General features: G+C 39.3%; 1 protein-coding gene across 1 annotated transcript in view; it reads left to right on the forward strand.

Moving 5' to 3' along the window:
• Positions 1 to 24,725, forward strand: part of GABRB3 (gamma-aminobutyric acid (GABA) A receptor, beta 3) — a 110,617-nt gene that overhangs the window by 386 nt on the left and 85,506 nt on the right. The window lies entirely within an intron of this gene.

The raw sequence follows: 24,725 nt of genomic DNA on the forward strand, positions 1-24,725 counted from the left end.
CGGTGGGGGTGGCGGAGGGCCGCGGGTGCCGGCGTCTCCCCGCTTCTTGAGAGGTTTAGGGCAGAAAACCCCAAACCCAACCCAGCTTGTCGGTGGATAAACTCTGACGCGGGCGAGTGTGTTAATTATCGTGGAGCTTCTAGAGCGGGCGCGATTGCGCGCGGACTTTGGAGGAGCTGTAATTTTGCTTCCCGAGGTGACACTGTTGGGGGCTGTCAGGTTCACTGAGGAAAAGGGAGGTGTTTAGTGTGTTTATGCGGTTCGGTCCCCGGGTCTGTAGTTTGGTGATTTGGGGTTAGAAGCTGGAGTTGCTGTTTCTCGTCCTAATCCTAAATCTCAGGTGGATTTTTCATGTTCCTGAGCAAATTACTCCTTCCCTCTGTATCTCAGATTTTTCCTTCTATTCTTCCTTTTGCAAACCTGAGGTAAGAAGAGCAGCCTACTCTGCAATGCTGTAGTTACATTTATGGCATTAAAAATAATAACCTGCACGTTTGGAAGCTGAGCTCTCTTTTAGTAAACGACACTAACACCCCACTATCCCCCCTTCAATGCACTGTTGCAGTGTTATGAGCTGGTATAGCTTGGCTTTATGTGTGATCTGTGTATTTTCATTAATCCTGCCCCTTCTTTCACCCGTTCTACCCAAAATTCTCAGATAGAAACTTTTGCTCTACTTCAATCTTTTAAAAAATGGTTTTAACAGAGATACAGTTACCTGTTTGCAGTTAAAAGTGCCACCAACGTCTGCCTTTCTACTCATTCAGGAGGGATAAATGGGATGGTTCTTACTTACAAGAGTTTATTTTAGGTTTCCTGCAAATTCAGGCAGCTGTAGAGACACCTCATATGTTCCCCAGGCTTTTGTGTACCTACAGGATTGCTTCTCAAAAAAATGGAAGCTGAGTCTTTGAAGAGTAATTGAAAAGTCTGACTTCACTATCCCCACTGCCACCTTCCCCACCTTTGGCTATGCTTCAGACTTAGGGAAGCGCTACATTACACATTAAATTAATATATAACACTTTGTGTATGTGAAATGCCACATAGGCAATAAATATCAGAGAAAGGCAGACTTGAGATTGGAAAGAAAATGAGGGGATGTATACTGCTTTTTGTGCCTTTTTTTTTTCTTTTCCCAGCTGTTAGGTTTAAATAACAACTTGCCCAACTCACTGTAGCAGGGGTGTAAAGAAAAGCAAGTAATTACACTGCTTGTTATGCTGCTAGACTGGGTAATTGGATCTTGAATGATACAAGAGCTCCTCAGGAGGATGAGTGCCATCCCTTTCTCCCGGACAGTGAGCCGGCATAACAATTACTAAAGTTTCTAGCTGCCCCACAAGTCAGTGCCCACTGTTTCCCATTAGTTGCCAGAGCTGTAAAGTGAAGAAGTTTTTCCTGTGCCCTCTCATGGGGCAATGCAAAGTCTAAAAAACATCAATACAGGTCTTGCAACAGAAACAAATACATGTTTCTGAAAGGAGTTGCTAAAGTAGTATTGTTACAAAACCTGTATTAATTTACTTCAGGAAAAATGAGCAGAAAGGGCTTCTGGTTGGTGAACACCTTACTACAACCAGAGTTTCAGCTGAGCTTGTCTCTTCTCCCTGTGAAAGAAGTCATCTTTGACTAAGCACAGCTATATTCAAGTACTGCTTAAGTTGATTGCTTCCACTTATTTTAGGTAACTATACTGATCTGCAAAGATTCTTGAGTAAATATCAAGAAACAGTGAATAAGGATGAACAGAAGGAGCTTTTCAAGATTACTGAAGTATACATTCTAAGATAGTGATTTGGAGGGGAAAAAATAAGTCACGGTTAGTTTGAAGACCTGAGGCATAGCTGTTGAACTTCATGCTGGTTACCCACTAAACTTTTAATCTTTGACATATTCTTTCATTTAATTCCAAGCAGATATTGTGATCATTGACCTTTAGCCTCATCAGCTATTGAAATGTCTTACAAGAATTTCTCTCTATGAGCTGTGGTAGTATGGACATTAATTTCTTTGATTTAAATCTAGACATCGGTGTAACTTTTTATAAATCAGCCTGTTAAAATTCATCTCTATATTAAAAATAAAATAACCAGAGAATTAACATTCCTCAATTTTATGAATATAAATAAAAAGTTATTACAGCAAGTTTTTTTATACTGCCTTCTAGGCAGCCTGTAATGTAGCTTTCAGTGATATGATGACAATTCTTTGTAACAAGAATTACAGCTTGTATCATACTCTTTTTCTATTCTTAATCAAACTCTAGGCTTATATATAATATATTGCTCTGTGAATCTTCAGTTACTAGTTACTCATTTGGCTTTCCGGCATTTTAAAAATTTATTTGTGTATTTTTAGTCTTTCTGTTGAAAATTATTAAAAATCCTTTGCCCTCCATACATCCAGACTACCTGTAGCTATTTTTTTTAGAATAGACTTGTTAAATAGTAACGTGCTTCTTCCTCAGATTACATGGAACAGTTAACATTTTTCTTTGGATTTGATGATGAAATTCTAAGCTGCATCAGGAGGACTGATACAAGTATCAGGGCTGCGCAGCATCAAATTGTTTTACTGAAAAGTTCAAAATAAGCATTTTCTATTTGATCTCATAACATCGTGAAAATATTGAGTAGCATTATTGAAATTGTTACTCTGCTATACTATTTACATCATACTGAAAATACTTAACATTTATGAAGTAAAAATAATATGCTTTGATATTTATACTTTGAGTTATATATGTGGTAGCAAGAATGAGTTAAGGAAGTTGCGTGTAAGTGCATTGTTCAAGGAAGGGCTGCAGTTTATTAATGACCTGCACATATATATGCATATATATGTATAGCTCCATATGGGCTTTATTTCCCTGCTTTATCTATGCATGCTTTCCCATTATTATTTGCCTATTTCACAAATTACACCTTTAATTGGGTACTTAACCACCTACCTATTTTTGTGCATACCTCCAATAATTGCATTTAAAACTACCGTAAATGCCTGTAAAATGTACAGTAATGTACATCTCCAGATGCATTTCTAATCAATGATAACAGACATAAAACTGAGAAAATACTGTAAGTCATCTTACAAATAAAGAGTATGGAAGATTACTGTTGTCAGTTTTCAATAATTTAGCTTTATAATTTAACATGATTTGGGTTGATTATGTTCTGTACTTTCTGTGTTTAGAGGTATGTTTTGCTTAGATGATGTGAATTGGAAAAGATAGTTCTCCTGCTTTTTACTAGTCTGTCAGCCTATTTCTGATCAGACAGTATCCACAATTTGTGGGTTTTTTTATAGTCTGATTCTTGTTCAACATTTGGTCTGTATTAGTTCCAGGCATATAATTTTCAAGCACCCAAATACTCCCGTAGCTTTTTATCCGTAGGAAGTTAAATAATCAATACATTGAGTCTCCAAATAACCCCCTCTTTAAACTCATCATTAGAGCTGGAAGACTAAGGTGCTGTGCTTTCATTTTACCATCATTTTAGGAAGTGTTTTACAGTTTACGGGAGGTAGAGCTATAAAATGGATAGTGAAAACAAGGGAATCAGTGCAAAAAATGAACCTTTCTTCTTAGAGATGATGTAAGAAAGGAAACTTGTACTACTGCTCTCTGAAGTGCTGTCTGCATTCTCTTTGTATATAGAGGGGACTTCAGAGCTGTTCACCCAGGGTTTTTCAAAGGCTCTAATTCTGATAAAATTAAACCAGCAAAACCCAGGAGGCATCATTGGCTATATAGTCATCCTGCTGTTTTGAGAATACTGTACTCAGAAAATTAGTTTGACATAAAGTCAGACCATAAAACTTACGAGTTGTTGTTTCTGAAAAAGATGTAATCTCTTCTATGCTAACTGTAATTTTTTATTTTTACATATGCTCCATTATAAAACTGCAAGTACGCATATGGACTTCATTGGGTGCCTGCTGATTTTCAAAGCAATTTTGACATCTTTCTGACAAACTGTCTTGTAGCTGCCACTGTAAGGTCAACTAAAGTTCTTACTGAGGGCAAATATTGTCTACTTTCCTTAGATAGTGATGCATAAATAATTATTTTTAGGTGAATTAATTCATACTTCATCCGAAGTACTGAAGGTGCAGAACCTTCACACTTCCATTGGTGAGATTTGTCACATCTTACTTTCGATGTCTAAAAAATGGGGTGGGATTCAGTTTATGTAAGTTGAGATGCGTACAATTAGATGTCTAAGTGAGAGCTGGATTGCTAGGGTCTACATGTGCAGTTAATGGAGATCCAGAAAACAATGTGGCTGCTTAGGCAAAGGTGTCTACTGTCATTTCAGTTTCATGGTATCATACTTGCCCTCCAGTTTCCAGTCCAGGTTGCTGCGGGCCTCTTGCAAGTCCTCTGCCATGTCTGTGTTCTCTGTGCACATGTGTTAGACATGACACCGGCTCCTGAAGTTTAGACAACCGAGTCTTATTCTTGTCAATAGAGGTGATGGAGTCCAGAGAGCTATTTATCTTAAAAGAAAGATGACACTTTAATAGTGCTTCTTAGATATTTTAGGTGTTGCCAGGTATCCTGTCTGGACTCCAGCTGCCTCTCCAGAAGGGTAGGGGACTCCCATAGATCCTGTGCTATACCTGCCAGTCCTATGCAGGGGTCTTGCATAATCCGGGGCATCCAAAATGGCACCAGACACCCTTGCTTAGGCAAGTTACTTATTCCCTATGTGTCCAGCCAAAGCTCATCCTCCAAGCTCCCTGTGGAATCAGGAGGAGATAGGCAGTAATTTGTAAGAAGTATCTTAGACATCAGTGTTTTTTTCTGGGAGGTGTCCATCTTTCCTGAATGGCTATGGAGAGAGCCAAGGCAACTTGGTTAGTCTTCGAGTGGCAGCAGCTAGGCACAGTGAAATGTAACCGATGTTTCCTATCATAAATGTAGCTTATATTTCCTGCCATAAACAGCTACTTTCTAAATACTTTGCAAACAGAATCTCGAAGTTACCTCATGCAGGAAATCGTAACTGAGTTGTGACATATTTTGCTTTGAAGATTCAGATGGAGAAATTAAATGAGTTGTACTAATAGAGTGATTACATAATCATTTTTATGGCAAACGCAAGTTTTCTAGCTAGAAGGTGACTCGTGTGCAGTGTTTATAACTTGATCACAAGAGTATAAAATAGAATCCATAACTTTATATACTGATTTTTGCTTTTATATATTTTATAATTTAATGTACGTAGGGAGACTAGTAGATCATACTAAATAGATATGGCAGATAGATCATATAAATAATTTCATGTATCTGTATATATATATATATATGTATGTATGTGTTTGATAGATAATATAGGAAAAAAAATAAAAAGGAAGAAGAAGAAAGAAATACTGCCCAAGCAGGGAAGCATCTCCTGAGGCCTGCATAGCCCTGCAAAGAGTGCTGTCACTGCGCTGGTGATGAGCCAGCAGCCATCCGTGAGGAGACGGCAGCAACGGGCGCTGCTCCTGGAGGACAGTCTATCTTAGCAGGTTACCTGCTCTCTGGTTGCCAGCTGACAACAAGAGCATCTTTCCTTCTAATCCTCTGTCTTAGCCCCATCTGTTTTTCTTCCTTGGGACAGTACCTGTGAACTCCCCCAGCCTGCCTCACTCTTGTCTCTCCACTCCTGTCATGTTTTGTAGTTCCTGTTGACAGAGAGAGAGAAGTGCTTGTTGCAGACGGCATGACAGGAGAATGACTCCTCTTTGGCCAAGGGAATTGATGACAGGCTTCTGCTTATCCGCAGAGGAAAGCGGCTGCTGTGAAGGGGAAGAAATACCTGCTTATGCAGAGACAAGGAGGTAGTTAATGTTGCTGGGAGGTTGCAATAGGCTTTTTAGAAGCCAACTCCACAGCTGCCAGTATTGAATCATCCTGACTTGGATGATGAAATAGATACAATCCGTGATGACATCAATCTGGAATAATTGCAAACATTTCAAGGGACAACAAGGGAATTCGGAATGATGTTTTAGATCAGATTAGGGGAATGGCCCTAAATAAAGAAGGGGCAAGCACAAAGTGCTACATTTTGTAAGGAAGGAAGAATCCAGTATTTAAAGCGATAAGGAATTGGCTAAGCAGCAGAACAGAAAAAAAGGATATGGAGGTTTTACTGGACCAGTCTAAAGCAAGTGAAAAAGTTAATCCAAATCACAAGCACAATACAATTGAAAAAAGACACATCTTACTCTCGGGTACATAGATAGAAGTGTCATTCACAAGACACAGGGGTTTCTCTGTCCACCACTATTGAAGCCTGACCAGGAATGCTGTGTCCAGTGTTTTTGCACTGGCTTTCAGGGAGATGGAAACAAACAGGAGGTGTAAGGAAGGGAAACAAATGTTTCTAATTAAAATAATTAGACAACAGGGCGTATGTGGTGATGTTGAAGTAAATGGGTTTGTTTAGCACTGAAAAATAGGATGGGGAGAGGAAATAAATTTCCCAATATGTAGGAAGCTGGTGGTGAGAGGAGGATGATCAGCTGCTCTTCAGAACCAATTGAAGAAAGACCTGAAGAAATTAATTAATTGATTTCAGATTAGTTTTCAGCTAGCTACATTTGTTGTACCATCTCCTTTATTGCAGGTTTTCAAGAAGAGACTAGAAAAACACCTCTTCCAATGGTGTTGCTCTTGCCTCTGAAGAGGCTGGGCTAGCTGATGCTTTGAGATCTTTTCCAGTACTGTGTTTCTGTGAATCTGGGCTCTGATTTAGTTATTTCTGTCAGTGCTCCCCTGAGTTGTACACACAAGCATGTCTTGGTGTGGTTTCATATGGGCCTGCTGGTCTTGTGCTGATGCTGCAGAAGATCAGGAGTTTCCCATAGGTTATTTGTAATATATGCCAGTGTCATAAGGCTATGCCATGCCATCTGGGGTGTCATTAGTTACCAACTTTGTGTATGTATCTGTATCGTGTTCTTGGTATCTTTGCATTGATTGCAACAGGTGTTGCATGTATGTCCTTTCAAATATAGTGGTCATAACAAAAGAGTTATAAAGTACAAGGTCAGGACTTCTGTGCATGTAACCGTAAGTAAATTTTTACTTCTGTCGACAGCCTTTCGTCATGCCCAAGTCATGAAGAAGTACACTGATTTAAGTTATGCAGGAGTGGAAAATTGACAGAAACTTTATGGATTTATACCTACTCTATGCCTAGCAATTTTTCCCATTCCTTTGAAGACAGAAGAAAAGAGAGAAAGGAAAGAGTGATATTTATATGAAGATTTTTATTCATGCACTGAGTGCTTATTCATATAATTTAATGTATGTAGTCATACGGAAAGCTTAGCAATGTGATAAAGGCATGGCAGACAATCTCATGCTTGGCAGAAGACAGCATACAAACACAGGAACATTCATGACTAAAGGTCTACCTAGCCAAGTGTCCTGACTGATTCTGGCCAGTAGCGGATGCTTATGGAAGAATAAAATAAATACGTTATAATATTTCCCTAGTGTAGTCTTGCAACCGCCCATGATTTGTGACTTGAGATTTCTGAGTCTTAAGACTCTCAGAGAGAAGACTTTTTGTTTAGGTGTCACCAGAGCATTGGGGTCATTCAGTAATGATACACTTTTCCTCACAATTTTAAGTTTAGTAAAGATTTGATTATATAAAGAATTTAAACTCGGGTAGTATCAAATGCAATCCATCAATACTGAAGGATAATAAAAACTTTCAGTGGAAGAGGTTGAGTAATATTTAGCTACCATTAGGGGTTTTAGCTTATCCAGGACAAACTTTCTTTTTTTTCTCCCCTATGACACAGAGTCATAAAAAATAGCTGGAAGAAGAATCATTTCAAAAGGAGAGTTCATTTAATATTTGTAATTGAATTTCACAGTTCCTTATAACTACAGATATTGCAAGGAAAAAATCCCCAAGTTTAGGCATGTCTAATTCATTATTCACTATTACGGATTTGAACCAATAATTTTGGCAAAATAATTTGTTCTCTCAGCAGTTAGGAACTGGTTACACGTTGCTGTGATAATGTAACCTGCAATATGAATGTAATATTGCATACAGCAGAGAGGGAAGGTAAAACAGCTGTGCTGGGAGGTCTGCAGTTACACTGGATAATTGGCAGTTCAATAGCAGTTAATGACTTTTTTCTTTATACTAAAATGAATGTTGAATTTTCATTAGTTCATGGGTATGTCTCCACGGCACAATACAGCACTCTGCAGAGATGCCAGAGGCACCTCTGGTGCAGCTAGTACAGTTTCTGGAAGCTGTGAAGTTACGTCAGTACAGAGCTCTGTACAGGATGGTTGTATCAGCGGGAGTTCCGGCCTTGAATACAACTTGTTTCACAAGCTTTTAATAGGTTATCCAGCGTATGGCCAGCATCCAGCCAGAGCTGATCATCAGAGCTCCCTTTAACAGAGGGAAGCACTTCTGTAAGACAATATTTTTTGTTCTAAGACAGGTATTTAAGACAGTAAGGATGACTGGCCCTGCAGAATTGCCTGTCTAGAGGTGCTTACAGGGTCATAGGACGGAGAAGACAATGAGAGGAGTTGACTGTCCTAGGATAGATGCTCAATTTTTAGTTAATGTTGGGATGAATTCCACTATTGTTCCTCCTTAACCTGCCTTTTTGAAGGTAAGTAGAAGACTGTGCTGAACTGGTACACAGTTGATCTTCAGCAGCACTAAGTAATATTACCCAGCAGGTTAATGCACGTAAAATTCTGTGTACAGTTTGAACTGTGGAGGGGTTTTCAGGCAGACTTTGTGTGAGTCCTGAACTGAAATACATGTAACACAGAGAAGATAACCTTTAAAAGCAAGCTCAGATCCATGTGATTAATAATATCTCATCCCTTGCTCTTTTAATTGATATGTAAGATAGCCCCACTATCATACTCTGCTGGTCTGTTAACCCTAAAGTTACTTGAAAGGAAGAGCTTAATTCCGTTGAGTTGCACATGGCTATTTCTCGATCACGTGAGGGAAATTTTAGCATCTCCCATTGAAGTGGTTACTTATCCATCATAGTCTTAGCACATGAGCTCATTGCTTCGTTATAATATCAAATGTTGAGTTGTAATCCAATTCACACGCCACGTGAGCTTGGTTGGGCAGGGCCCTGCACTCTTTGGGACTGGGCTGGTGCAGAATCAGAGTTGAGGGCTTCCTCTTCCAGGAGCTGAGCTTGGCTGTGCAGGGAAGCTGAGCCCCTCTTACATTTTTCAGTGGGGAAATAAGTCTGGAAGAGTAAGAAATTGAATCTTGCAGGCTTAGAGTGCTAAAATGTAAGCTAGTGGAAACCATTTCTCTACTTAATCAAAAGTTGTTTTGTAAGCAGATAGCTATTTTTCTTGATGGTTTCTGATGCTACTGTGCCTTTTTAAATGCACTGAAATTTTGAAGTTGAAAGTAATAGACAATACAAAAATGCATTTAAATTCTGAATTTTAGAATACACCAACTCAAGATGGGAGTACTGAGTAATGCAGTAAGTCTTGTTATTCATTAAAGATACAGAAGATGAACTTGGGCCTTTCTTCGTAATATAGCACAATGATATGTCTGTGTTTTCTCTGCACCAGCAGTGATTTGCTTTAGCTTCTGACCTGCTGGGCTATTCAGATGACACTTGGCCTTTCTAAGCATTTTCCAATCATGTAAAGTAGGCTTTCTATTTGGATAACAAAAACATCTCCCAAACCAACTGGAATTCTGCATAGCAAAATGTTAGCAGAACTTGCAGAATAGATATGACCCTTGATTTTGTTTTCAGAAGGACCCCGTAAGCTATGGATCCTCTAGATTTAAGAGCTGTGATGCTCCTGATAATCTGAAGAATGTCAAGTCTTCTGTGTTTGAGCATGGTGCCTGAGCTCAGGCATGCACTTATCATATGTTAATCATCCACGTGGATTTTGCTGAGCATTTTCCCAGGTGATGCTTGGGTGCTCGCTGGAGGTTAGCCCACACCAGGTCCATTCCCAGTAGGCAGCTTGGATGCAGCTACTTGTGCTGTGAAATAACTCAAGCCATGCCATGCCACTTGTCCTTTGGACTAGAAAACTCCGTGGCCCACTTTATGTGCTAGGCTAGATATATAAAAAAAGTGCAATGCATTGCAGCCATGTGAAGTTATGTAGTCACCCTTTCTAGTGGGAGAGCTGTGACTCTCCAGAGGGTGATACATCCTATCTGACTAGCAGTTTCTGTATTAGAAGATGACTCACTGTAGGGAGCTTGTTTCTTTCCATTCTCCATACAGGGAGCATGGCTTGGGCCAAATGCCTGTCTGTTAGGCGTCTGGCAGTAGGTGAAGTGAATGCCACTTACATGTCCTCTTGACTCTGCATTGCTGTCGGAGCTCTTTGTTTCTCTTCGAGGATGTCTTTTCTAGAGGTAGTACCTGGACAAATATTCTCTGCACATTGGGAAACTGCTGTTGCAGCTGGTTTCTCGGGGACAAGCTCTCTCTCTTGGTCTTGCTTGCCTTCATACTCATTGATAGTGACTTCCCATGCAGAAAGCTGCGTGTTGAGCTACATCACAGAGCAGAAAGCTCTGGTAGATGAGCAATAGCTACTGATGGAGGGAAGAAGGAACTTGAGGTGGCATCCAAGCCAGCTATGCTGTGCAGTGAACATGCGTTTAAATCCAGATGGAGATGTTGTTCACCTCAGCTTGGGTAGATAACGGTCTTTCTACGGAGGGTTTCCAGAGTACTTGCCTCTCTTCATTAATACAGACTAAAGAAAGTACCAGAGTCCCCTACACAGCCTTCATTAGGCACCTAGAGCGCAGGTGCAAGCTACTCGCCTACAGGAGCTGGACTGGACTTCATCTTTACCTCGTGTGACAGAGAAAGCAGGTTGTCCTTGGGCAGTAGGGGATTATGAAATGTGAAGAGAAGTAGTTAGCAGTACCTGTGTGTTTGTGTGATGAACGAGAGGTGATTAAGAGAAATCAATTTTAAGGAGGAAATATTTCATTTCCTTTTAATCAAAAAATGGTGTCTCCTTTGGCATTTCTTCCATGTTTTTTCTTCAGAAGAATGGTTGAACTAGCTTGGGAATAGATTAGTTATTTTAAAAACGTTGATTATCTGCCTACAATTCTTCTTATAAACCTTCCCCCTTAAATGGACAGAAAAAAAAAAAAGAGGAAGGAAAAGATGGGCAGTGAATTAGAAAATGCATTTAAGATAGTTGATCAGCTTATCTTTCCAGTAGACCCACTTTAGTCGCAGGCTCATATATTATTAACCTGACTGTAAAGTACTGCATCAAGGTTGATACTGTACATCTTTCCCGGCATACCCATCTATGTGGTGTTAGGTGCCTTTTGAATTGGTTGCTGATGCTGTAATTTGGAAAGGGAAGCCAGAAGTTTGCATAAAGTAATCATGTTATCCATTAGTGAAGTATTTCTTTATGTTAAAAAAAAAACAAACAAACCTCTGAAGAAGATCCCTTTTGCTTAGTCTTCCTAAAGAAATAATCTAGCCCTAACACCTGTGATGTTGTCCCTTTCCTTCATTAGTCACGTCTAAAAGGATCTAATTTATAATCTTGCTTTATATTCCTCTAATTTACCTACAGAGACACATGTATAATGTCATTTAGTAACCTGCTGGCACAAAGGCTTCTATATGTGCAAAGTGGTTTAACTGAAAAAAGAATTATTCCACTGAAGTATACCTATTAATTCAACTGCTGGTGCTCACTGAACAGCTGTCTTTAAGACAGAAGTCATAGTAATTTGTTACTACTTTTCCCTAAAAGTCCCTGAATGTTTGTTTTTTTTTTTAATAGCTCAAGAAAGTGACCAAATCTCATGAGACTCCTGTATGAATCTTCTGCAATTCTTTCTCTTCCCTCTTGACTCTTGAGTATTCACATCTATTGTGCTTTAAAGCAGGAGGCTGTATTTTTCACATCATTATTTTTCTAGTCCTTTTCCTATGGTGTGCAGTCTCCAAAAAAAAAAAAATATCTGTTGTGGGAAAACCAGATCCCTCCCTCTCCCTGAAAACACTGCTGAATTAAGCTAAATACACACGTAGCTTGCTATTTTCTGGCACACAATTAGCTAGTCCTTCTAAGCTTGACTGTAGCTGATGCTTCCTACCGTGTAGCATGGTAATAAATGAGTTCTAAAATTCTTTGCAACACTATATGCTGTTTGATTATAACATTTACAGAGCAATATTGAATGTCATCTGTACCCCACTATGTGTGGCATTGTTGAATCCTGTATGTCCTTTATACATTGATATGTTATTGTGACCTCCTTCATGATAATAAAACCAAAGCAAACCTGAAATAAAATGTTACAATGAATCTATTCTTAACGGCAGATCACTTCCGAGGAATTCGATTAAAACACAGCAATAATGCAGTAACAATGCTGAAGATTCAGAAGATGGATTTAGTTAATTGCTTCTAGAGGACACAAAATGAAATACTGCCTTTCAAAGATGAGTGATAAATCTTCAGATATATGGAAATAATGGGTGTGAAGAATTGACTAGATGTAATGTTGATGAAGGCAATCAAAGGATGAAAGTGTCAGGGTTACTTCTCAATCTGTCATTGAAGTGTGGTCATCTATCACTGCAACCAGATTTTGTCCTAGCTTCTACCGAGACTACTAGTGTATTTCCATCTTTTTCTCCCTGTTGTCCCTTGCTGAATCTTCATGTCTATTACTCTCTGGTCATCTTTTTGTCAGAAGTGTGATATTTTTTCATCAGTTCTTGCAGCACAACCAGCCCCAGTTAGGCTTCTTCATAGTCTTCCAGACACCCTTGCCTACCTCAACGCTCAGCTTGGAATCCTTTTCTGTATCTCTTTTTCTCCTAGTGTGGCATGGCTGTCAGTATAGGCATGTTAATTTCTCTGAAAACAGAAAGTGCTTATTTTTAATGATACTGTTATGCTATGTTTATTTATTTTGACTTGAATAGCAGGCATTTGTGCCATATGAATAAATATAAGAAGGGTCAAATCTTTGAAAGACTTGAGCGACCAGACCTTTGCAAAAAAATCCTCCAGTTTACTTATACCCATGCTTTTGCTGTAGTGAGCCATTCTATAAACCGTGACTGTTTCTAATGGAGTTAGAAAACACAGGGAAGGAAGGTGAGGGAGGGGGGAGTTGTTCAATTTTTAGATTACTATGAGATTGTACTGGAGTGAAAGTTTGATTTGATTTGGTTATCATTGCTCAGCAGGGACAGGGTATGTTTATTGTTTTTCACAAAAGCCATTGGTAAATAGGCAGTTACTCAGAAGGAGCTGTAGTCTCCACGTGATCAAAAACATGTATTCAGTATTCCTCCAAGACACTTATTTTACTGATAGACTGAAAAAACTCCAGAAGAGACTATTTTAGCCTATTATGTCATATCAGACTGCTCAGGAACACGTTTTCCTTTCCAGGGAAAATACTGTGTCAAATTTGGCTATTACATGCAGTGGTGTAATTTCAGTGGTGTCAAAGAGAAGAGGTTTTGGCCCATCTTCTGTCAGCTGTCACACAGACTGGCAGAAGCAAAGCAATCCAGCGCCAATGGCGATATCCTGACCATCAGCTTACCCTATTGTGTCTTCATAGGATGGCACAAAAGCTCCAGACATGCAGATCTTCACGCTAAGACTGGAATTTTTAAGCAATTAGGTATCATAGCCTGAATTTTTAGGTGCTTTGAAGGCAGAGAAGTGGCCATGCCTTCCATCCTATGTATATTCCCTAAAAAAGTGAGTATTGGAGAGTGTGTTAAAAGAAGCAGAAGAATTATATGTAATTGCAAGACTAAATTCCAAAAATACTTTGAATCTTTATTTCTTTGAAAAACTTTTTTTCAGACATCACCTCTGTTGATTTTCCCATGATGAATTTTAGGTCTTGTTCTGCCCTCTCCTTGTTTCTAAAAGCAGCAAAACACATAGCAGAACTGTGGCTGGTACTCAGTTCAACATCTTCCTACAGATGTGAATGGTATTACTTACTCATTAGCTTTGCAAGAATATTGGCTAGAGTTTTCAAATGCTGATGTGTTTCTAAAATTTGCCCTTTTGCATTAATCACCCTCTGGCTTATCTTTGTTGTTATTAGGCAAGTGTTCTCTTTAGTGGCCACCAGCTGTAATGCCAGTCATGATTCCTGCTGATATATCGTCTAGCATTGCACTGTAAGTCTTATGTATGAAAAGGGGCTTTTTTAATCCAGAGATCTAGGAAATAGCCAGATCCTTTTCTGGAGTCTAGCTGTTGGTTGTTGTCTCAGTTCAAGATAATAAATAATAAGCTGAGAATTCCCCTTGGGCATGCTGTTGGAAATACCTCCTTGGAGCTAATATCCCCTTTCCATCTAGGTGGGATATGGAGAGAAGCTTGTCAGGAAGAGCAGAGGACAGAATGTGTGTGCAACAGGGTCTGTTTGACACTTGATTTAGTGTCACAAGATGACTTGGCAGCGTTGTATTTCTGTAGTCCTTGCTCTGCTGCAGTTGATGCTGGGAGCTGGCTCAGTCTGGCTGCTTTGGGATCAGAGGAACAAGAAGGTGATTTAAGACAACTTTTCCCATTTTTCCCTTCAGCTGTTCTGACTGTAAGCTCTAGCTGATGAAGATCGAGTCACTACATTTTCAAAACAACGTTTTCTTAATTCTTTTCAAGCAAAACTCCCAGTGAAAAATACAGAAACTGAATACAAATTTTTGTTTGACTCAGGGTCTAGTATCTACCAGCAGGTCCAATACCATTTTTTCTTGGTTTCCCTTCATAGGAATAAACAAACTAGAGCATTAGACACTGATAAAAGGGGAGAAAAAATGTTTTACTAATTATTCTATAATCTCCAGAGGCTCAGTGTCATTTAGAGTTGGTGTACATCCCAAAGAAATTATTAAAGACTTTACAGTGCAACGGTTACTGCTGGACCACAAAGAAATATCCCAAGGAACTGAATTTCCCTGACCTGCGTTCAAGTGTGTGTGTGTGTGTGTCTGTGTTTCTTCTGCTGTCCCACCATGACTCTCAGCTCCTTCTCTCGACTTACACAAAACAGGTGGGGGACACACGCATACAGACACTGCTGCCAATAGGCTACTTCATGACAGTTTTGGGAAATGTTCCTGAGTACGGGAAGTCCAACCAACCTTACCAATTAATTCTTGGAGTGCTTCATGGGGTGATTTTGGCCCCTGCCAGCTGGTGCTCCCTTGAAGGCTTCCCAGGTGCTGCTCAGGAGTCTGCATGGGCCAGAGAGGCTTCTGATACCCAGCTAGCATATAGCCACCCCTTTTTGGAGGGTGAGAAAGTCTAATAGTAAGGACTTGAGATGTTCTTGCCAGATGGCCTCAGTGCCAGAGTACAATGTTTAATATTCTAGTCATGTTTAATTCACTAGTAGAGACATAGCCATAGAGTCTCTTTGAGAAATTTATATACTGACCTGTAGACCTAATAAATGCAGCTTTTTTTTGTACCAGATGTACTGGCTGTACTGCATTGAGCCTTATTAAACATCCTCACTAAGCCATACCTGTTGAACTCTTAAACAAAGGTGAATTCTCAGCAGGAATTCAGAGCTTATGAAAATTCCCCACAGTTTTCTGTGACAAAAGGCTCCAGAGATGTTTGCAGTTCAGCTTTTCCCAAAGAATTTTTTTCTGAAAGAAGTGCGTGGCTCCAGACTCAACAAGCCTCAGACCTATAGCTGATGCTGCACTGGCAGGTTGTCCCTGTCGGATACGATGGCCAGCTGTGTGGATGCCATCACCCTATGCTTTTCATCCTTGGCACTGTTACAGCCTTTCTGTGATGCAAACTTTCCTTCCACTTTCCCTCGTAGGGCTCCAAAGAAATATTTGCTGTTCAGTGTGCATGAGAGATGAGGGAGAAAATGTCAATAAACTTAACACAGATAAAAATTTGTTTGATGTGTACTGATCGAACCAGGTAATTTTTTTTTTTTTAATGCTATGTAGAATTATTTTGCAGGCTTTATGTTAACAAAAGTGGGAAACTGTCTGTTTTGGAAACACGTCAGTGGAGAATGAAGCCAACTGTCATCTCCATTTATAGCAGCAACCTGTAAGATTTCCATTAAAAAATGCCTTCTCCACACTGAGCTGATCGGACCTACCTGTGTGTTCTGCAGGCTGACCTTTGAGCTGCTCATGGGGTCCAGGGGGTCTGATTCTGCCCAAATGCATCTCTTCTCTAGTGAGAAGCCTGACAAGTGAGATGTGGACGGAGGATAGATAGTTTACAAACCCAAGGTACAATACTGTATGTCTGTAAGGGAATTGATTACCAGAATGTCATGCTAACCATGCATTTGAAATAACTGTGGAAATTGCTTTTCATTGATAGGTCTCAAAGTTCATCTGAAGGAGTTAAATAGTCTTATGGTGTGGGGCCACAGATGAGAGAGGAAGCATGTCCTACATCCTTCAGCAGACTAGTGACAGATCCTGCTGTCCTGAGATCTGGTCCAGTTTTTGGTGACAAAGGCTGGTACCATGCGGCCCAGTAGATGCAGAATGCAGCTGCGTGCCCGATGTCCACACTAAATGCTTCTGCTGAGAGTTTGCTGTGTAGAAGTAGCTCTGGTTTGGTTCAGTGGACTGCATGACAATTTATAGTTGGAGCTCTAGGTGTGTTTATGGAGAGCACGTCTGGTTTGGGTCCACCCGAAAGGAGTAAAGTTGACATGCTCCCAAACAGCTTTGCAGCGTGAACCAAGGTATGGTAAGGGAGAGGAGTTGGCAGATTCGCTTCAAAAGCACGTTCCTGATTTGAACTACAGTGCTAATATAGGTAACTCAAAGCCATCCTAACTCCCATTTTTAGAATGAATTGTCATTTCATTTTGGGACACTGAAGCACATCCCCATGTGACGTGTTACTTGTTCATCACTTAATTAGCAACTTGTTATGAAGTGATATCTTCATCTTTATTCTCATTTCTCTGCTGTTTACAAGAAGCAGTGGTAAACAGGTATAAGAATTGCTGTGTCAGCTCATACCGTATGTCTCTTAGCCCAGTATCGTATCTCTGACTGGGGCTAGTATCAGATGTTTAATGAATAGCACAAAAAAGTGATACTTACCTGGAAAAATCTTCCAGCTTCCATGATTTTCAGTTCAGGAATATCTGGTTGCAGTTGGTTTCTTAATGCTTAAGCTAAGGGATATTAAAATAAATGATTGCTCTTATTTAGCTAATGTGCACCTAGATAAAGGATATCTCTATATATAGTTTTTGGCCACATTTTTCCTTGTCGATAATACTTTCTACAACATACTATTATAATGCATGTCGTCATCATTGTTAGTTGTGCTCATTAAATCCCCAAAGCCGTCCAGTGTTAATCACTGACATTGAAGTGTAATCTACCTCCATGCACTCATGCAGATTTCTGGAAGTTGCTTGCTTTCACCAACTGTTTCCTCTGAATGCCAGAATACTTCAATGTACAAACAGTATAAAGCAGTGTGTGTCTGTCTGCAACTGTAAAGGAGAAAAACTGTAAACTCTCCCCTAAATTTCTGGGCTTTTCTAGTCTGGAAATCTCAAAGCAGCAGTTTGCTTGCTTTAAATCACATTAGTCCTCAAAAATCTTTCTGAAGTAATGTTTGAATTATGCTATTGGGAATTCAAGAAGAGAAAATCTGAATGTCTTTGGATATTGTCATGGATTAATTTAAGTCTGAGACTACTTTTCCTCAAGCTACTTTTGCCTACAATACTGAGTTCTACAGTATAAGGTATAGGAGTTTGTAATCCCCCAAGTGAGAGTTTCTGATGACTTCAATGAACTTTAAAAAAAGAAACTGTTATACATTTTGAAAGCTGTTAAAATCTGTATTTTTAATGCAGAATAGGAATTCAGAGCAGTTGCAGTGTTCTTTCAAGAACTCGTGACTCCTCCCTTTCCAAAAAGATAAAGCTTCAGGACTAAGTCATTGTGAAATCTAGGACAGAAAATAGAATAGAGATCAGGATTAAGTATTGCGTCTCTTGAAATGGACAATATAATTTTTATTTGCATCATAAAAAGGTGGAAAACGGGATATTTTTCCGGTGGTCAGGGCATGCTTGAGGCATGGCGCCTGGAGACACACACCCTTATTCAGGACTTGGTGATGAGTTCCCAGGTCTCTCAGATTAGACATAATCTGTGGTTCCCACTGCACACACAGACCTTTCACTGACACACAGTCTTAATTTCTCAGTATGTCTTTTCTCACGTTTTTCACCTCAGCATCTTCTTCACTGTTATCTACCCCCAAACCAGTACAGAATTTTCCAGATAAGTCAATCCTTGTAGTCTCAGGTATGCTGAAAAGCAAGAGGAGAATGGAGAGTGGGAACACAAAGGGAGAGGCTAATCCTCACAATAGTTTTCTCAGTCGTCGTGATGCTGCAACCTGCTCAAATTCTTCTCTAGTGGGTTCTTTCAAGGTCTTTCAAGACTATCTTGGCAGAATGACCAGGCGGTGCAAGAGAAGTCACATACATTCTCCACCCCTCCTTAACCACAGCCCTGAGTTGTCAGACTCCAGTGTGGATTCCTGCTACGACCAGATAAGCAGACAACAGACTCAAGGTGCCTTTCAAGGAATTAGAGCTCTTATTCTTGCAGGGTACGAAGAACCCCTGTAGAAACCTTCCAAAAGAAGTCTGGAGTGCAGGGGAGGAGGACACCAGGTAGTAGACTTACTCTGATGTGAAGTCTGCTCTTGAGGCCTCTTCCAGATACAAACCATTAATAGAGCTGTGTGGGAACCAGACTGTCCACTTAATGGCAATTTTATTATTTACATGTTTGTTTTGGCCCAGAATCAACAAAAATTTAATATTTAAATATTTTCAATAGAACATAGTTTTAAAAAATATTTCTTGGGAGCAGTTGAAATGTTTTTTATCATAATGCTGATTTTTTTTTCAATGTAGTGCTAATTTAATATGAAACTGTACTGAAATATTTACTGAAATATTGCAACAAAATATTGATTTTCTTCAAACATATTTTCTAAATGACATTTTATCAAAATCAATATATTCTGGCAGACAAAGTATAATTTTGATGCCATAGTACTTTTTAGCAATGTGGAAACAACTACAGTGCTATTGGAATCTACTCATTATGGTGCTAAATGCTCCTAGCAAAGTAAAAGTGCATGTGTAACAAAACTGGCGTCTGTATGCCTGCTGAAACTCTTTAGTACAAGTGGGAAAATAAAGACTTAACATAGCCTGTATTTGCTTACTACCCTGTAGGAGCAATGGCAGAGCTAACTCCAGGAATGCAGAAGTGTATTGAAGCCTGAGCTTTCAAGTTGTTATTTTCACAGTTGTTTTAGACAGCACAGGTAACACCAGTGTTTTAGCACATGATGATCACACCTTTGCTTTGTAACTATATTCCATGTCATGCTCTAGCAAATCTCTGCTTGAAATCAGTTTATTACATAGATATGCTTGGTCATTTATTTGTTTATTTATTTGTTAACTTTTTTTCCAAAGAGGCTTCCGTGGAACAGTTTAGCCCTTCACAGTGGGATCTAGTTGCATCAGGTACTTTCAGAGAAGTAAACATTACATACCTATTAGATATTTCTCTGAGAATTAATAGTTGCAATCAATTCTGACTGACTAATCTCAAAAGACAGAGTATGAATATACCCTGTCAGGCAGACCTTTATGATCCTTTCTAAAGTTACATCCGCTCAACAAAGGTCTACTGATTTTAGAGTATTATTTGCTCTATTAAGTTAGCTGAATGAGCATATGACGAATATGTGGGCCAGTATTTGGTCATTCTCACTCTGGATAGGGGCAGATGCAAAGGGATGTTAGTGTCTTTCTCCTGATGAAGTCTAGGATGAGAGGTGTAGCGTTAGGACTGGTTATACCAGCCCGCGGTGTGTGTACAGATAGAACAGTGTATCCTTACACACGCAGTAAGCTGGTTGAACTGAAGCGGCGCCTGACTAAGTGTGTTTTTCAACACTGGAATTGTAAAAGTCATTAACTGATGCATGCTTAGATTGGGCTATTAATTCCTAGGTAAGACCAGGGGTATCGCAAAAGTCACAGAAAGCCCCAGACTCTCAGGATAGACTTATTACTGGGGCCATACTGGGATAATTTCATACTCCTCAAGATCCTGCTGTCATGCTTACAGTCCAAGCTCAGAAGAGTAGCTCCAGATGCACACAGTGATGTGGCATCTGTAAAGACCGTGTCATTGCATTAGAGTGATTGCTACTGGAGCAACAAGTCAGTGTTAGAAATTACTCTAAAATAGAGACTGAATCTCCTGTTTGATGCATGATTTGGCCATTTATTTTTGTGATAGATTTATTTAATAAGTTTTTTTACACTTTAACCATCACAGAAAGTATATGTTTCATATCCTCAGTAACATATGTAGCTATATTTAATAGTGAATTGCAGTGAGGAGGAAAATAAATATTCCAAAATAAATATTGAAACTGAAGGCCTTTCTTGAAGTTGCAGCATTTTCAGTGCTGTCTTCAGTGAGACTGCTTGTAGCAAGCAGCGAGCTTCCTTCTTGCCAGAACCTCCTGAATTGCTGCAGAAAGTTATTTTCCTCTTTTTGGTGCTGACGCATGGCATCCATCTCAGATGCTGGCCTGCTTCCTCTGTCATGCACCTGATGCAAGTGACAAACTTGTTTCTTTGCTGAAAACATCCCATGACCCAACATGTGTGCCCCTATCTGCAATACCTCACTTCTGAAATTAGTGATACTGTGACATTTTATATCAATTGGGAATTATTTTTCTTTGAAGATGCTGTATATAATCTCCACTATGAAAATAAGATGGTATTCCACTATGCTACATTTCAGTTTAGATTCGATGCAGTAGAACAAAGTTATGGATCTCATTAATCACCCCTCTGTAGAACGTTCAGGTTTTTTTCAGGTTATTCTTTTTGGCATGTATTGCATTTTCTCCTTTCCATGTGAAATAATGTAGTGTCAGGGTGGCATCACTTAACCTTTATTAGTTATATATGTGGGGAAAATAAGCTGTTTAAATTGACTGGAATGATGATTGCAAAACGCTTCTTAGGATCAATATTTTAGAAACATGTTGATTTTGGAATCATTTCACAGAGGAATACAGTAAAATAGGCAGGCAAAAATCCCAACTTGAAAAATGTCTCCGTAGTGGCTACTAAAAATACATTAACATAAAAAATTATTTCTTACAATTTTGACTGTATCTTAACCACTGCATTAGACTTCCAGTAATGTGTGCATGTTAGGCTAAAAATAAACGTAAAAACTATTCATCTAGTAGTGCATAGACAAGCTGATAATTATTTATAACTTGTTGATCGCTTAATAGAACATCAGTCATCTGAGTTTTCTTTTTATTTTCCTTTAAGATACCTCATAATTTTAGAAATCAACAAAGACAGATTTTGAACGTTTTACATAAATGTGTCCTGCCCTGTTGTCATTTAATTTTTCAAAATGACATTTTGCTGTTTGTATAGATCGTGTTTCTGCTTGAACAGTTCGTATGCATTTTTGTAGTGTCTGAACTGCTTCTCCTCCTAAGGTAAGCATTTGCCTCCAAGGTACAGTCCTGTGTTGCACTCAGTCTTCTGCAAATCCAGTTAACATTTTAGAAAGGTAAAACTGTGGACAGTTCTGTGTTCTCAAAGAGGAGTAAGTAAGATGAACCAACACTGAATGTTGCATTGTTTCACTCAACACTGTTTTTTATTCCTGTGCATTAAAAAATACTGTTTTAAAGAGTATCCTTCTTTCAGACCTGTAGTGCTAGTAAAAGTTAACCCCTGTTTCCATTCCCACTGTAAGCATTTTTTTGCAAGTACTTGGTTAAGATTATAGGATAAAAAAGTGTTTATTTTGATACGTATTTCCTTTTAGTGGAATTGCTGAGTATTTTTTAATAATAAATTGGATGGCTGGAAGCCAAATGTAGAGAAGTAGCACTGAAAAAAAATTACTTCTTCCTTTCATGCAGTTTCACTATTATATTTAAAGTTTTCAAAGCCAGCTGTAGACTTCTACTTACTGACGTGTTGCAGTTAAAACTCTAAAGTATACTTTTTCATTGTTTTCACTGCAGAGTCTGATAAAAGTAATAGCAATTCTAACCTTCTCCCTTCTGTCAGTTATTTTAAATGGTCTTTTATACTTGGAGAGCTCATCATGAATTTCTAATGCTAGTGTCAATGAAGTTTGTTACAAGTTCTTGTACTGCAGTGAAATGTGGTGCATATCCTAATGCAGCGGAGCAGCCACTGGAGGAAAAACCCTCCAAATAAGCTGTCAGTGGCTTCCAAAGTCCCCGAGCAACCCAAAGAGTCTCTGGAGGCTCTGGGTAGGTTTTCTGCTCTGGTAATTAAATACTATTTCTTTAATGTAGAGAACCTACCTTGATTATAGTCATAAATTCCTAATCCCTTTGTTGTCATCTGTTAGAAGTGTGGGTGATTTCTGACTAGAATTCTTCATTTTGGCTTAAATGTTTTTATTGTGTTCTTGAGTGAAGTATGAGCAAATGCAGTTTCACCTTTTCGGAATAGGAGCTTTATTTTAAAAAATAAAGTTGTCTCGCTATTTTTATTATTTTCTGTATCACGAAGAAGCAGAGAAATGAGGAGTCATGGGGAAAAAGAAAAAAAGTTGTTCTTCCTTCAATCCTAAATCTGCACTTCCACCAGAAATTAGATAAGAGCTTGAAATACTACCTGTCCCCCCAGAGCCACTAGATTAAATCAAATTGGGATTACTTAACTCTGGCCGTTGGTGCATTTGGGAAGTCTGAGGAGGAGCTGGTCACTGCTGAGCGGCCAGGCGAGGCGGCGAAGGGAGGGAGCCTTCCCCAGGACTGCCTGCTGGCAGGCTGTGGGAGGTTACAGCGGCTGTGGTCTTTTAACCCCTTTTCCCTCTTGCTGACAGCACTGGCCCCTGTATCTGCTTCAAAGAGAGATTGCCAACTGGAAAGGGAAGGAAGACATCGAAGAAGCATTGTGGATGCTCTGGGTCAGCGTTGTCGGTATTCTCTGCTCAGCTGGCACGTGCTTAGCCTCCGAAGGAGTGCAGCCCGAAGGCCCACAATTTGTAATCTGGGTGCAGGAATTTCCTTTCGGTTCATTTCCTGAAAATCACCTCGGAAATGACAGCATCCTGGCTATTCCAGTCATGCTTTTGTGGGAGCCCTTTCTGCTTGGTTTCTAGTGGCATTCTGGCTGAGCAATGCAGAAATGACGGAGAGCAGGCGGAGAGCCTTGCCAGGGTTGTTCAAACCGGCAATGACGTTTTAAGGCTTAGGTTCAGCATTGCTGTAAGGCAGAGTTAGAGGTGCTCCTGATGTTAAATGATTTGCTAAATGAAAGTGGAGAAATGTGCTTTTCTGACTTGGCATTGTAATCGGGGAAGAAATGCTTTTTAAAGGATTTATTTGTGGAAAAGCTGAATAGATACAGTTTCAAGATTCATGGTCCATTTAAAAATACAATTTGATAAATGACCTTATACTTTAAGATAACAAGTGAAATACTTTGATGAGTAAAGCCTTATTTTTCCCTTACTTTGTTCTCATACTTGGCTAGTTCAAGTGCAACATCATTCTTATGTACAGTATTAACTGGCATTCTGGTTTATGCCACATAATCTTTTTGCATTTTAAATTTTAAAACCAGAATGAACATTCTGTAGGAAGATCAGAAAATAAAGTCAAAATAATAGCTAATAATTAATTAGAAAGTGTTTACTTCTCAATGAAGGAATGGCAAATTGACTTTAAGGTTTAGGTGACATCAGATCAAGCACAAGAATAGATTCTCTGACCACCTGATACACTCTAAATCAACACCCTAACCCTGTGATAATCTCTGCTTGTAGTATACAGATATTGAAAAGATAAAGAGCAATTCAGAGTCATTAGAAGAGACATAATATACACATACCATACAGATAGTCTATATGGCGGTGGTTTAGAAGAAATGTGAGGGAGAAGTGGTCAGTGGGATATGTTAGGCTATGGAGGAGATTTACAGTTAACTAGTGGAAATCTCCATTTGCAAACCGCATACCAACATGCTTAGGAAGAAGCAATTTCAAATCATTAAGTGACAGGATTAGCGGGATCAGTCAGTACCTTTTGCCATCTCCAAGATATGTACATAAACAACAGAAAAAATCTCACGTCATCCAGTAGTTTTCATATTTATTTTTCACTCTTTCAGCCCCTATAAGATAGTCTGCCTCATCCTCTTTTCCTGTGCCCCTTCATTCAGTTTTGACTGGTTTGTGCGTGCCGGTTGCAGGTGAAGCGGAGTGTGGTCTGCACTTCTGGCTGGCTTTGGCTCTAAGGTTGAAGCATCAGTAAATTCCACCCATTTATTAAAATCGAGAGTGAAATCAAAGGAACAGCAGCAGACTCCTTAAAAAAAAAACAACTTCAGGAGGGATCTGAAGCTTTAGGGTGGTCAGTTCAGGGCTGTGTCTGCATGTCAAGACCAGAGCACCCAGTTCAGCAGAAGCTCTGGGGTAGATGATCTGCACAGTGGTTTTGTAGATGCTTGTCAGTACCAATGTATGGGGAAGCTGGATAGGATTCAGAGCTTTTAGTTTTCTAAACTCACCTTTTAAGTTTGAATACTATAATTTTGGGTGTACAT

Source organism: Haliaeetus leucocephalus, unplaced genomic scaffold (assembly GCF_000737465.1).
Source record: "Haliaeetus leucocephalus isolate CR32 unplaced genomic scaffold, Haliaeetus_leucocephalus-4.0 Scaffold712, whole genome shotgun sequence".
NCBI lineage: Eukaryota > Metazoa > Chordata > Aves > Accipitriformes > Accipitridae > Haliaeetus > Haliaeetus leucocephalus.